The sequence below is a fragment of the Syngnathoides biaculeatus genome, chromosome 8 (genome assembly GCF_019802595.1).
Source record: "Syngnathoides biaculeatus isolate LvHL_M chromosome 8, ASM1980259v1, whole genome shotgun sequence".
NCBI classification, from domain to species: domain Eukaryota; kingdom Metazoa; phylum Chordata; class Actinopteri; order Syngnathiformes; family Syngnathidae; genus Syngnathoides; species Syngnathoides biaculeatus.
Window position 1 is genome coordinate 28,982,341 of NC_084647.1, and position 13,755 is coordinate 28,996,095.

Here is a 13,755-nt window from a genome sequence, read left to right on the forward strand (position 1 = left end):
ACATTAAAGACTTTTGATTGATTGATTAGAATCCTCTTGGACCATAATGTTTTATTGCGATATGCAGTGAAAGCAGGGAGCAAGTGGAGGAACAATTACAAAGATGGAGGCATGCACTGTACATCATGTGTTACGTGTGAATTTAGACTAAAATCCCCTTGCTCAATCCAGCAAAATATGACAAAATTGTTGTATTGCATTTAAGACAATTTAATCACACACACAACAATACAACACAAAAACAATAAAACAACCAACACTAAATATAAGTTCAAAGACCGAGTAGTCGAGCCGAGCTCCGAATAGTCACCAGAGTGGAACAACCAGGCAAATGTTATTTCCAAGTCAACAAATGTCCAGAAATGTCCAGAAATGAAAGACAGACTGTAGGGTGGCGTGTACTTGTCTACTTGTCCATAGAGTGGTGGTAAGAAGCTCTGTTAACGCTCCTTCTCAGTCTTCTTATTGTCACGGACGAGACTCGGGGGTGGACCCAAATGCACGACTCAGGTGAGAGGTAAGCAGTGCGGAATAAGCCTTTATTCGTTCCAATGTCGGTTACCAGGGAGTCAGTCCAAACAAGCAGCAAGATCAGTAACGGCAGGCTTACGGGGTAGGTCGGGAGACAGGCGTTGGTCGGTACACGGGAGGTAGACGTCAGGAGTACGGTAGTGCGGGAACGAGGCATGAGAGGCAACGATCTAGCAGAGTCTTTGTCGTCCCCCGGGTCCTATATGTACTGGGTCTAATCGGAGGTCATGAGGCGCAGGTGTGACCCTTCCGATTAGACGGCCACGCCCAGCCCTGGCTGGAATCCAGGATCATGACAGTACCCCCCCCCCCTCAACGGCCGGCTCTGGACGGCCCAGGCGCATCAGGGTGAGCCGCGTGAAAGTCCCTAATGAGGGAGCGGTCCACGACGAAGTGGGAGGGGATCCAAGAGCGCTCCTCCGGGCCATATCCCTCCCAGTCCACCAGGTACTGAACCCCCCTCCCTCTGCGGCGGGAAGACAGCAACCGGCACACGGTGTACACCATCCCACCGTCGACCATGCGGGAGGGCGGGGGGGACTTGAGCGGAGGAGCCAGCGACGACGTGCGATTCGGGCGAAGTCTGCTGACGTGGAACGTAGGGTGCACCCTCATCGACCTGGGCAGTTTCAACGAGACGGCGACCGGGTTAATAACCTTGGAAACAGGGAACGGGCCAACGAACCTGGGAGCAAGTTTGCGGGATTCCGTCCACAGCGGGAGATCTTTGGTGGAGAGCCACACTCGCTGTCCCACTCTGAGCTCTAGTGCGGCCCTCCTCTGGGTGATGACCCGATGTCCGACTTGCTGAAGCGCCGATGAGGTTGCAGAACTCCTTCCAGAAACGGGCGCTGAATTGCGGACCCCTGTCCGAAACGATGTCCTGGGGTAGACCGTGGTATCGGACGACCTCGTCTAATACCAACTGGGCTGTCTGCTTGGCCGATGGGATCTTCGGGAGCGGCACGAAGTGGACCATCTTGGAGAAACGGTCCACTATGGACAGCACCACTGTGTTCCCTTGTGAAGGCGGCAGGCCGGTAACGAAGTCCATCGCGATGTGCGACCACGGACGAAAGGGGATGGACAGGGGTTGCAACTCACCAACGGGCCGTAGGCGGGAAGTTTTATTGGCAGCACACACCGGGCAGGCGTTGACGAACTCCCTTACATCCTTGCTGAGGTTAGGCCACCAGAACCTTTGTTCGACCACTGACCGTGTCTTCGCCATACCCGGGTGGCAGACCGTCTTGTTGGTATGGGCCCAGTTGATGACGTCTCCCCGCAGAGATGGGATGACGAAAACACGGCCCGACGGACAATCCGCGGGTGGCGGTGTCTCTTCCAGGGCCTCCTTCACCCGCGACTCGATCGACCAGGTGAACCCGGACACGAAGCACCCCGCTGGCAGGATAGTAGCGGCGTCTGAATCAGTGCGCCCTCCCTCGTGGATCCGCGAGAGTGCATCCGGCTTGCCGTTTTTGGAGCCTGGGCGGTAAAACACCTTAAAGTGGAAGCGGGTGAAAAATAGAGCCCACCTGGCCTGACGGGCGTTCAACCTCTTCGCGGACTTCAGGTATTCAAGGTTCTTATGGTCCGTGAAGACAACGAACGGTACTTGCGAGCGCTCCAGCCAGTGCCGCCACTCCTCCAACGCGCTCTTGACCGCCAGCAGTTCCTTATCTCCCACGTCGTAGTTCCTCTCTGCCGGGGTCAACTTTCTAGACAGGAACGCGCACGGGTGAATCCTTCCATCCCTGGGACTCCTCTGCGACAAGACTGCTCCGATTCCTGAATTCGAAGCATCCACCTCCACCACAAACTGGTTATCGGGATCCGGAATAATGAGAACGGCCGCAGTAGTGAAACTTGCCTTGAGCCTGCCGAAGGCCTCCTGGCAGGTCCCGGACCAGTCGAAGGTGGTATTTGGCGAAGTGAGCGAATGCAGAGGAGCGGCCACGGAACTGAAGTTCCTTATGAATTTCCTATAGAAATTTGCAAATCCCAAGAACCTCTGCACGTCCCTCCTGTTGGTGGGGGTAGGCCACCGCAGCACCGCGTCGACCTTCCCGGGATCCATCCGTATCTCTCCCTCAGCCAGGACGAAGCCCAGGAAGGACACGGATGCCTGATGGAACTCACACTTATCCATATTCACGTATAATTGGTGCTGCTGCAGACGCCGGAGCACCTCTCGGACTTGTTGAATGTGAGAGGCTAGGTCTGCTGAAAAGATGAGAATGTCATCCAGGTAAACAAAGACAGATCTGTTCAGGAACTCCCGGAGCACGTCGTTAATGAAGTTCTGAAAGACGGCCGGAGCGTTTGTCAGTCCAAAGGGCATCACAAGATTCTCATAGTGCCCTGTGGGGGTGTTGAACACCGTCTTCCACTCATCCCCTTCCCGAATCCGCACCAGATGGTAAGCGCTGCGCAAGTCGAGCTTGGTGAAGATCCGGGCTCCCTGGAGGAGTTCGAATGCTGTAGAGATAAGCGGCAAAGGGTACCTGTTCTTGACTGTGATGTCGTTCAGTCCTCGGTAGTCGATGCAGGGTCGCAGCGTGGAGTCCTTCTTCTTGACTAATAAAAAAAAAAACCACGCACCGGCTGGTGAAGATGAGGGGCGAATGAGTCCGGCTGCCAGCGAGTCCTCGATGTAGTCCCTCATGGCTTGATGCTCTGGTCCTGTTAAAGAGAACAGTTTCCCCCTGGTAGGAAAGGTGCCTGGCAGGAGTTCAATCGCGCAGTCGTATGACCGATGTGGCGGTAGAGACTTTGCCTTAGATTCAGAGAAGACCTCCCGTAGGTCATGATAGCAGGAGGGCACTGCGGTCAGGTCCAGGGCGGTACCAGGTTCTGTTAGCCGAACCGGCGCGACTTGAATACCCCTGTCTCTCCGGACAGCGAAACAATGACTGAGACAGTCCTCACCCCAAGTCTTGATCCGACCCGTGGTCCAATCTATGTGCGGATTATGTTCTTTGAGCCACGGACTGCCCAAGATGATGTCGCTACTACGTGCGTCGAAGACATAAAAGCTAATTCGCTCCAAGTGAGCATCCGGAAAGCTCGTACGTAGCGTCTGAGTACGATGTGTAACCCGACAAAGGAACTTGCCGTTGGCGGCATAGGCGTGACGAAACCGTTGCGTGGGGAAGGTTGCCGCCCCCAGCTCCTCGACCACGCGGGGATTTATCAGGTTTGCTTCCGACCCAGAATCTATGAAAGCCGTCACAGAGCATGAACGGGAGTCCGTTCCCAAGGTGAGGTGAAGAAGGGACCTCCCTGACCCTGTCGCGGTGTACCGCACACTCACCGGAGTAGCGATCCAGATGTCAGAATGCCCTGGTCGAGTCGGGCAACGGGCGATCAAGTGTCCCAAACGCCCGCAGTAAAAACAGCGTCCCTCTCGTCGCCGACGTAAGCGCTCCTCCGCTGAGCTGCCAAGCCCCTCCACTTGCATGGCTTCCGGTGAAGCTGACAACACGGGTGGCCGGGAAGCGGAAACAACCGGACTGCGACTCTCCCTCTCCTCCTCCCTCAGGCCCTCCATCTGTCTCTGCACGGTGAGGCGCTGGTCCACCTTGAGGGCCAATGCGATGAGGGACTTAAGCGAAGGCGGAAGATCCATGGCCACGAGGTGACCACGGATCTGTGGGGACAGTCCCTCGTAAAACGCGTCATGGAGGGCTTCCTCATTCCAGCGGCTCTCGGCAGCCCGAATCCGGAACTCGATGGCGTAGTCGGACCCGCGGCGACGCCCCTGGCGAATTGTCATGCGTGACGACGCCGCCTGGCGTTCCGGAGCCGCATACTGGAACACCTGGGTGAGCGCGCAGACGAAGCTCGCCCATGAGCGGCAGGTCTCCGAGTTACGGCTCCAACTGAGTTATATAACGTTTTAAACGGAAATCATAGCCGCGTTGAACTTCCCGAATTTGTGTGTACACGGGGGGAAACGTAATGGCGGTTTATCTTGACGGACCGTGACATTGAATGCCAGGGGCACATGGAGCCTTTCGAGGTGAGTTGCACACATGAAAGCCACCCGACTCGGGCCTCGTGCGGCAAAGCGCTTGTACGAGCAGCAATAAGACGGGGCAATTTTATGCTTGAATCCGGTTTGGATGACATCCGAAATTTGTGTCAGCAAGAAACATCGAAATTGTGCCGGACGTTATGAAGCCCTGCCTTTGACTTCGAGCAAACCGAAGGGGTTTGAAGACGCCTTCCATCCTGAGCAGCATGAATTGAAAGTCTCGACTAGTTGACCTCATTCTACTAATTTACATCTATAAGGTCAAAGGTGTAAATTTGCTTTCGCTACGTGGACAGTCAACGCAAACCTGGATTGGCCATTAGTCGAAAAAAGGCAAGACAAGACGTCAAGCCTTTTCAAGCGTCCTGTTTTTGTTCCTGCTGCAGCCGACCCCTTCGCCGCTCAGCCTTATTTTGTCACGGACGAGACTCGGGGGTGGACCCAAATGCACGACTCAGGTGAGAGGTAAGCAGTGCGGAATAAGCCTTTATTCGTTCCAATGTCGGTTACCAGGGAGTCAGTCCAAACAAGCAGCAAGATCAGTAACGGCAGGCTTACGGGGTAGGTCGGGAGACAGGCGTTGGTCGGTACACGGGAGGTAGACGTCAGGAGTACGGTAGTGCGGGAACGAGGCATGAGAGGCAACGATCTAGCAGAGTCTCTGTCGTCCCCCGGGTCCTATAGGTACTAGGTCTAATCGGAGGTCATGAGGCGCAGGTGTGACCCTTCCGATTAGACGGCCACGCCCAGCCCTGGCTGGAATCCAGGATCATGACACTTATATACATTTAAGAATTCCGGATCAGAAAAGAACCGCATCATAGTGCCATAAAAGTATGAAAGGAAAATAAAGAATAAAAATACACATACACAACACATGGTACTGAGACAACACGAAGCAGAACTGGAGGTGGCAGAAATGAAGATGTTGAGGTTCTCGCTAGTAGTGAGCAGGTTGGATAGGATTAGGAATGAGCTCATTTCAGGGACAGCAAAGTTGGATGTTTTGGAGACAAGGTTCGAGAGAGCAGACTTCGATGGTTTCGACATGTCCAGAGGTGAAAGAGTGAGTATATTTGTAGAGGGGTGCTGAGGATGGAGCTGCCAGGGAAAAGAGCAAGCGGAAGACTAGAGAGAAGGTTGATGGATGTTGTGTGGAAAGACATGGGGGCAGTGGGTGTTAGAGAGGAAGATGCAGGAGATAAGCTTAGATGGAAAAAGATGACACGCTGTGGCGACCCCTAACGGGAAACACCGAAAGGAAAAGAAGATCATGAACAAATTTTAACTTTTTTCCCAGATGCTGAAAAGGGCAGTGATCTTGCTCCTATTCAGAAAACATTATTTAATTGAAAAGAAATTACTCTGGGTGATTTTACCAGTTCAATATCTGTTTTTTTTTTTTGGTTTGTTTTTTTTTAGGGGGGGTAAATCTGATCCAAATTGTATTGTTTTAATAATTTATCCTCTGAGACAAAATGAAATTGTATGCAGGATTTTTCAGGACTCCTGTTAGTTACTCGTACTGACTCTTAATATTACTAGCTATTTGGTCATAACTGGGGACTTTAACATCCTTGTTGACAAGAACATAAGGAAAAAAACATATTAAAGAACTCTCTGATATACTGAACATATTTGGCTTCTCTCAATATATAAAATCAAACCCACACTCTTGGTTACATCTGAGACCTGGTCTGGTCTGGAATGTTGCCATTCATGATATAGCTATTTATGACCATTTTTGTGTTTGTTCTTTGAGTTTCAGATTATCCCAAAATTTCACACAACCTCTATGTTGATTGAGAAAAGGTATATAAATGATAGTATCAGTTTTAAGTTTATGGAGACCCTAGTGTTTTCACAAACAATGAACACTGACACAATTGATAAACCTTTGAATGAATTAAACTGTAAAATGTCCAATGTCATGAATAGGATTTAAACTAAAACACTCTTCGGGTGCTCTAGCCTTAGAACACAGTATAGGAGCACTATGCAATCTCTGCAATGCCATGCAAAAGTTCTTCGGATGTTTCAATCTCCTGGATTCAAGCAAATCAGTTTCTTCTTCCCTCATATCAAACTTTGTTGGCTGGCTTCTAGAGAATGAGAGGAGCCACCATGATCAGACATTACCGAAGTTGTCTTTGATCATGTCTACAGGAGAACAGATGCTCCTGTTTTATATGCGCTCATCCACTAAAATATTCAGAGATTAATTTATGTACCATTAGCGGGCACCCAAATAACCCTAGTAGTACCCAGTCACTGTGATTTGACGGGCGCAATCGTGCCCGCGCACCATCCCACTCGCAAATCTGCACAGTCGAGCACAAAAAATCACGCTCGTAGAATTTGTTATGAGCAGAAATACATTGACATTCTCAGCACACATGAAAACCAATCCAGCAAAGTAAACTCCAGCCTGGCTCTTTTTTTTTTTTTTACATGGACGCACAGGTCTCCTGCTAGTTTATCTGACTCTGCCCCCCTTTGGCTCTTAAAGTGGTACACTCATAAGTACAAACACCATCCACCCACACAGTCTGGGCAACATAGAGAAAAGAGAGTTAGACATGCTGCTTGTGTTTACTCTCGATCATAATGGTTAAAGTTAAAAAAAAAGGGCTGTTGCTTTAATGAATGTCAGCGTATGTGAATAATAGAAGAAAAAGAGGTGAAACTGGATGTGATTTTCTCTTTTTTTTGAGTAAAAATGGTTTGGTCTGAAGCCAAAGTACAGGATGAGATGGCGTCTCATGTTAAAATTCCGCCTTGGGACAGCCTGATCGAGGATGAAAGCACAGACAATAGAGTGCACATAAAGCTAATTCTGTATTTTAAATACAGGAGGCAACATAACAACAAGGTTAAAACTGTTTGGGAGCATCATTCAGCTTTTAAGATGCATTGCTAAAGATATTCTGCAAGCAATAATTCAGTTTTACATTAAGAAAAACAGACAGGGATTATCATTGTGGGTTAAAAAATTGAAACAAAGTTGCAAGGGACCTTTCAAATTTGTAGTTAATACCAGGCTTGGCTTAGTTAGCAATGTATTTTTTTGTTGTTGAGATTTTCATTGTAAGTTTGCAAAAACACAAATAAAATTATTCTTAAAAAATTCTGATTGTAATGTAAATGCTGAAATCTGAATCTTGGAATGAGACTTGTAACTTCAATGGATGACACCGATCTGACCACAGTGCATACGTCTGATGTCGCTCACTGTGGTCAAAAGGGGCACTCAAAAAAAGGGTGTGTTGGCTCAGACACAGTCTTGTCATTTATTCATGTGTTTATTTTATAAATGTTGGTAACAAAAGAAGCCTGATCCTAAACAGTCAGTAGTCACCTGGAAACAGGAAATGCAAGTTAAACGTACAGAGCATGTTCCAAATTTATGCAAAAAGCACATGTTCTGAGCTTCTTCACGTACTGCAAGCGCATTTACGTAGAACGTTATCAGCATCATGAGCCATGTCAAAGAAAATTCAGTTACACTGAAAACATTTCAGGGATATAACACAGGTAATGTTTCACTATCTAACTATAATAAGAGATTGTGATTTACTTTGTCTTGATCTAAGTTCTAACATTAGACTAGTCTGTCCATATATCTAAATGCGAATGGTCCTTTTCTCACGTGGTACCGTGTTATCTTGAAGTTGAAAACTTTTCCCATGCTTTAGGAAGATATAGATCATCTACTGCTAGCTTTCATTAATGGATTGACAATAGATACCACCGTAAATTATGATAGATTATAGCAATACATCATGATGAAATAAAATGATTCGATATATGAATATTTAGTTTTGAAATTGAATGTCTATTGACCTCTTTAAAAATGTCTGTCTCAGTGCAATGTCAATAAATTATGATTATGGTATTAGGTAACAACAACATACTTCGGGTATAACAACTCAGTAAATTCTTTTAAGGTTTTGAGATTGCATCCCTAATCACCTAATGACTGACCACACCCGTACATTTTTCAAATATGAGTGACTGAGTACCTGTACCTCACTTTGCAAATCACTGCTCTTGCACTTCAATGCTTCTCACCCACATTCGGCTGCATCCCACGACCCTGCACAGGATAAGTGGTATTGACAAAGGATGGATAAATTACCGTGATCCCCCCCATTACAAATTTGAGTGTTATTGAGAATTGAATTGTTAAGCATTATCAAAACTGAGAATTTCATCAATTCCCATCCCCATCTGCAACTGTATTGAGGTATAGAAGTGTTTGGAAAATGTATCAATGTATGGAAAGCATACGCCAAAATAGCTTGACTGCTCATTGAAGATAAGACTTTTTCACGTGGTGTCCCATAACCTTGCTGTCCGAGTTACGTTTGTTAATGCACACGCATGCACACAAACACATTTGACAAACTTCAAACTATTAGTGCTTCATTTGATACCCAGAGGGCCGTGGTGTCCCTTTGCTTTCACCAAAGAGAGAAGTCAGACAAAATGAGTGCACTTCATGAAAGCCCTTCAACACTGTCGTGACACTGATAAAAGAAACCAGAAGAGTAGACTAAGGAAATGAATCAAAGAACAAAGCAAATGAACAGAAAAGGGTATAGAAGGAATATCTCTATACAACGGGTGTTAAAGCAGAGTGTGGCCATGTTATCTGACCCTCAGCAAAACACTTCACCTTCATGACCCCCTACCCTGCTCTTGTTCGCTCTCAGTTTTTGTTCTTCTCTCCAAGGCAAGAGTTTGACTATAATATGTTGCGACAGTGTAAGACAATGAATAACTCCTGTGTTCACTTGAATCCAGAGTCACGACCACTTACCCCTCCTCCCCTATATCTATTCAACTCTGCAGAAAAGTCAAGCCTGGATATCATTGTATCATTTATCCAAGACTCCATTCTACCACTCTGCCTGTTTTGCCTAGAGGGTAATATGAAGATTGTGTGTGCATTTGTGTATGCGTGCATGTGTGTGTATGTCTGTGACTGGATGCGTGCATGTGGATACATGTGTGGCAGAGAGGGAGAAAGGGGGTTAGAGAGAGAGAATGTAAGAGAGGGACACAGAGAGAGTGTGTGTATTGTCTGGATACATAAGGAAGTTGCGTTTATACGTCTTCACATGTTAGCATCATTACTCTGTAAGCTTAAGTATGTGTCTCTTGTGGACCATGGTTTTGCGTTTCTTTGGATCACTCTTCAGACATCCTTCAATGAAGATATACAAACACACAGGGTCATGCATGTTCATGGAAAGTGGCCCAAAACTGAGTAACAGATAAAGTTAATGTAGTTGGAGGACAGGTGGAACGGTTCAGAAAATGCACAGTTCGGTTCGTGTCTCAGATTTGTGTTGACAGTTTTCGGTTTAGCATATAGCAATCCTTCTGTGTCTCTCTGCTTTGTCGAACTGAGTTCTAAATCACCTCATGAATCAATTTCACGATTTACCTTCGTCAAAACTGGCCTAAACTACGATAGAGATCTAGCGGTGCTGTGTATGGGCGTAGCCAAGTTTCAAATAGTTGGGAAAAGTTGATCTAGTCTGTTATTTGAGCTCAAATACATGATTTAAATAAAGGAAATTCTAAGGCACTATTTGCTCAAATTTCACAAGTAACATTGGGTCATTAGTCATACAAACACCTGGCTTGAGTTTGAAAATTTGAGTGGACATAAAAACAATTACAATAAGAAAGCGCATGAAAAAGTTCATACTAATCAGAATTAACAAGTCATAACTTGAAAATTAGACATTTAAGTAGGATATAGTCATCTCTTTGAGTTCAGTAAAAATATGGGTGCACTGAATTGACCAAAATATTGTGGAGAGGATTTATTTCCTAAGATAGGAAATGGTGAATGATGAACATAAGCCCCCCGATTCAGAATAAAAGAAATAAATGCCACAGCACATAACATCCTAATATGACTTTTTTTTATAAGCAGACCTCTCACACTTGTAAGATTTTCAGGTGAACGTTTCTTGAGGCTCCATCAATTAAAGTGTATGTCAGCACCCATTACACCTTTTTGGTAACATTATACAGTTTTTTATTCAGAATTAAAATCTGAAATCCACTATGAAGGAAACTATTTTATTTTCCGATTATCAGCAACAAATGATTGCACGTGGGTTGATCCACCGGAAAATGACGACAGCACAGCGGAATTAGACGATTAGATGTGATACGTCACAAAAGGTGACAACAAGATGTCATGAGCAAAACCGCAAAACTTTTTAATGAACATAGTAAACCGGTGCCTTGTGGTTTTGTTTGGGCACTAAATGCTCCAAATACAAAAGCAAAAGGGGTGGGTGGTTCTGTTTACTGGACTGATATGTGTGTTTGAGCATGCAGACGTTTGTGAATGTGAACAAATATTTATTTATTTATTTGTTTCTTTGTTTGTTTGTTGTAAATGGTGCATTCCTATGCAAACAACAGAGGAGTTTTTGTTGCCATGAGAGTCAACATATTCACCAGAAAATGGCAGATTATCCAAACAAACTACAGTGCATGATGGAGGACCCAGGATTTATTGCCAGTCTGAACCTGTGGGTAATGTAGGTTGCCTACTTACAATTCCAAGAACAGTATCGGCAGTGACAGAATTTTCCACAACACAAGAAGAACTAGTTTTGAAAAAAATATTATTGAAAAAAATATTCTCCTAATCAGCCCAGCTTTTTGCCATTTACATTCATCCATCCATGTTCTTCATCGCTTATCCTCACAAGGGTCACGGGAGTGGTGGAGCCTATCCCAGCTGTCATCAAGCAGAAGGAAGTGGAGATCCGGACTGGAAATCCCGGAGAAAACGCACGCAGGCACGGGGAGAACATGAAAACTCCACACAGGTTGGCCAGGATTGAACCCGAGTCCTCATAATTGTGATGCCAACGCTTTACAGCTGCTCCTCCATGTCGCTCAACTAAAAGCAGCGTTTGTCCAATCAATGCTTGTTCAGTCAAAGTCCCATTCTGGAAAATTGTCATATTTTCTTATTCTCAGGTTAATGTGACATACTGCTTATAAACAACTTGTGAGATGATGTTGGGAAATTTTTGGCAGAAATAACCACGTGCTACTTCCATCCTGCGGTGTGTCAAAGATTCGTGATTGTTGATGTATATGTTTGTATATGAAGTAAACACACCACAGAAGTAGAATCATGGCATTTTTATTGAACTGTATGCTTATATTTTGTATAAATATGTTACATAACATTAGCACAAAATAATTTGGTCTTTGAGAATACATGAGGTTGAAATACATGTTGCAGTATTCTCTCTGCTGTCGGAAAGATGTGTGATAGCGATTCAACATCTGCTGGTTTGATGTCAACCTATTGAGCTGAAGATGTTTCCTGGAACATCTGTAATTAATGGAAAAATAAGGTTCAAAGTTTATAACATGAGAAAAAATGTATTGATAAAACGTCGGCCCAGCTGATAAAGCGTTGGCCTCACAGTTCTTAGTACCCAGTTCGATCCCTGTCTGTTTGCATGTTCTCCCCGTGCCTGCATGGGTTTTCTCCGAGCACTCCGGTGTCCTGACACATCCCATAAACATGCATTAATTGGTGACTCTAAACTGCCCTGAGGTGTGATTGTGAGTGCGACTGTTGTCTGTCTTCATGTGCCATGAGATTAGCTGGCGACCAGTTGAGGGTGTACCCCTGTCTCCTGCCCGTTGACAGCTGGGATAGGCTCCAGCACTCCCCGCAACCCTCGTGAGGATAAGCGGCAAAGAAAATGGATGGATTGATGGATGGATGGATGAAGCACAGGTTTATTTCACTCTATTCAATGTTTCACAAATTGTTTTTGATAAGTTGCAAACAGGTGTCCTGTGAGAGACTAGTATGTAATACTGCTTGTTTTAATGTCATGTAATATTGTATAAATATTTTAAAAAATGCAACAAAATAAATAAATAAAAAAACAAAAGGTTTTTATCCAATATCCATTTTCTTAGCCACTTATTCTCACGAGGGTCGCGGGAGTGCTGGACTCTATCCCAGTTTTCAACGGGCAACAGGCAAGCCACTCCCAGAGCTGGTTGCCATCCAATTACAGGGCACATCAAGACAAACAGCCGCACTCAAAATCTCATATAGGGGCAATTTAGAGTCTCCAATTAATGTTTTTGGACGTGGGAGGAAGCCCAGGCAGGCACGTAGAAAACATGCAAACTCCATACATGGAGGGCTAAGACTGAACATGGGTTCTCAGTACTGTGAGAGCAACGCTTTCCAGCTGCTTCATCGTGCTGCCATTTGTACATATCTGTTTTTCTAGTTGCGAATGGTCGAAGTATTTGTGGTGGTAAAATATTTTTTGTTAAGCTTAACGTGTGCTTCTATCATTCAACCATGTAAACAGTGTTGAACGTTTTCAGGAAATAAAAGTTTATCAACATACCTCCGCAACTTGTCTTTTAACAAAAGCGCTCTTTGCAGTTTTGGTCCTTTGTGTGGGGGGTGCTAAGCTTGTCGAAGCTTGTCCAGGTTCAGGTGAAATGTTCACTGCAAGTGACAGTGTTGACCATATTTGGAAAAATTAGCCCTCTTTGTTTGGACAAACCTTACCCTCTGTCCTCTGCGGCTTGGGCCTTTGGGAAAATAATGCACACTGTGACCAGGATTATTCAAATTGCTACAAAACTGAACCACATACGTGTTCACCGTTGTTATGGATTGGTTTTAGCTTACAATAACTGAGGAATTCTCGAAACCAGCAAGTCTCCATGCGCTCATGTAAGTTGCACAATAGCCAGTCCACCTTGAGTGACGTCACAGGCTCCGCCCCCAAAATGAGTCGTTTTTCAGGTGATGGAAACTGGGTCAAAGTTATCTGACTTTAATTCAAAAACATATTTTTTGGAAAAAACATTTAACAAGATACCTATTTTATTATACAGTTGAACATATATTTTCATCTAGATAAGATAACTTGCATTAGAAAATATACATTAAAATCTCTTTAAATAAGTGGTAAAGCGAAGTGTGCACTGCACTAGCTGTGAGTTTCATTGACAATTTCTCCACTTTTTGGAAGCGCAGACATCTTTACAAGGAAAATGGTTTATGTCTAAAAAGACAAAGAGTTAACGTATTGGCTGTCAACATGTTTGATTGTGTACGTCATTCAAAGTCCTGAAAAGAAAACGGGAGAAAT

General features: G+C 45.3%; 1 long non-coding RNA gene across 2 annotated transcripts; it reads right to left on the minus strand.

Annotated features, from left to right (window-relative positions):
* Nucleotides 1-11,758: 11,758 nt before the first annotated feature.
* LOC133505140 (uncharacterized) lies at nucleotides 11,759-13,357 on the minus strand. 2 transcript variants are annotated; one of them, XR_009796156.1, is made up of 3 exons: nucleotides 13,290-13,357; nucleotides 13,000-13,189; nucleotides 11,759-11,951 (listed from the first exon to the last, which is right to left on the minus strand). It is a non-coding gene; the product is annotated as an uncharacterized LOC133505140 (long non-coding RNA). The 2 variants fall into 2 exon arrangements; XR_009796155.1 differs by having other exon boundaries at nucleotides 13,000-13,103; nucleotides 13,167-13,351.
* Nucleotides 13,358-13,755: the final 398 nt, after the last annotated feature.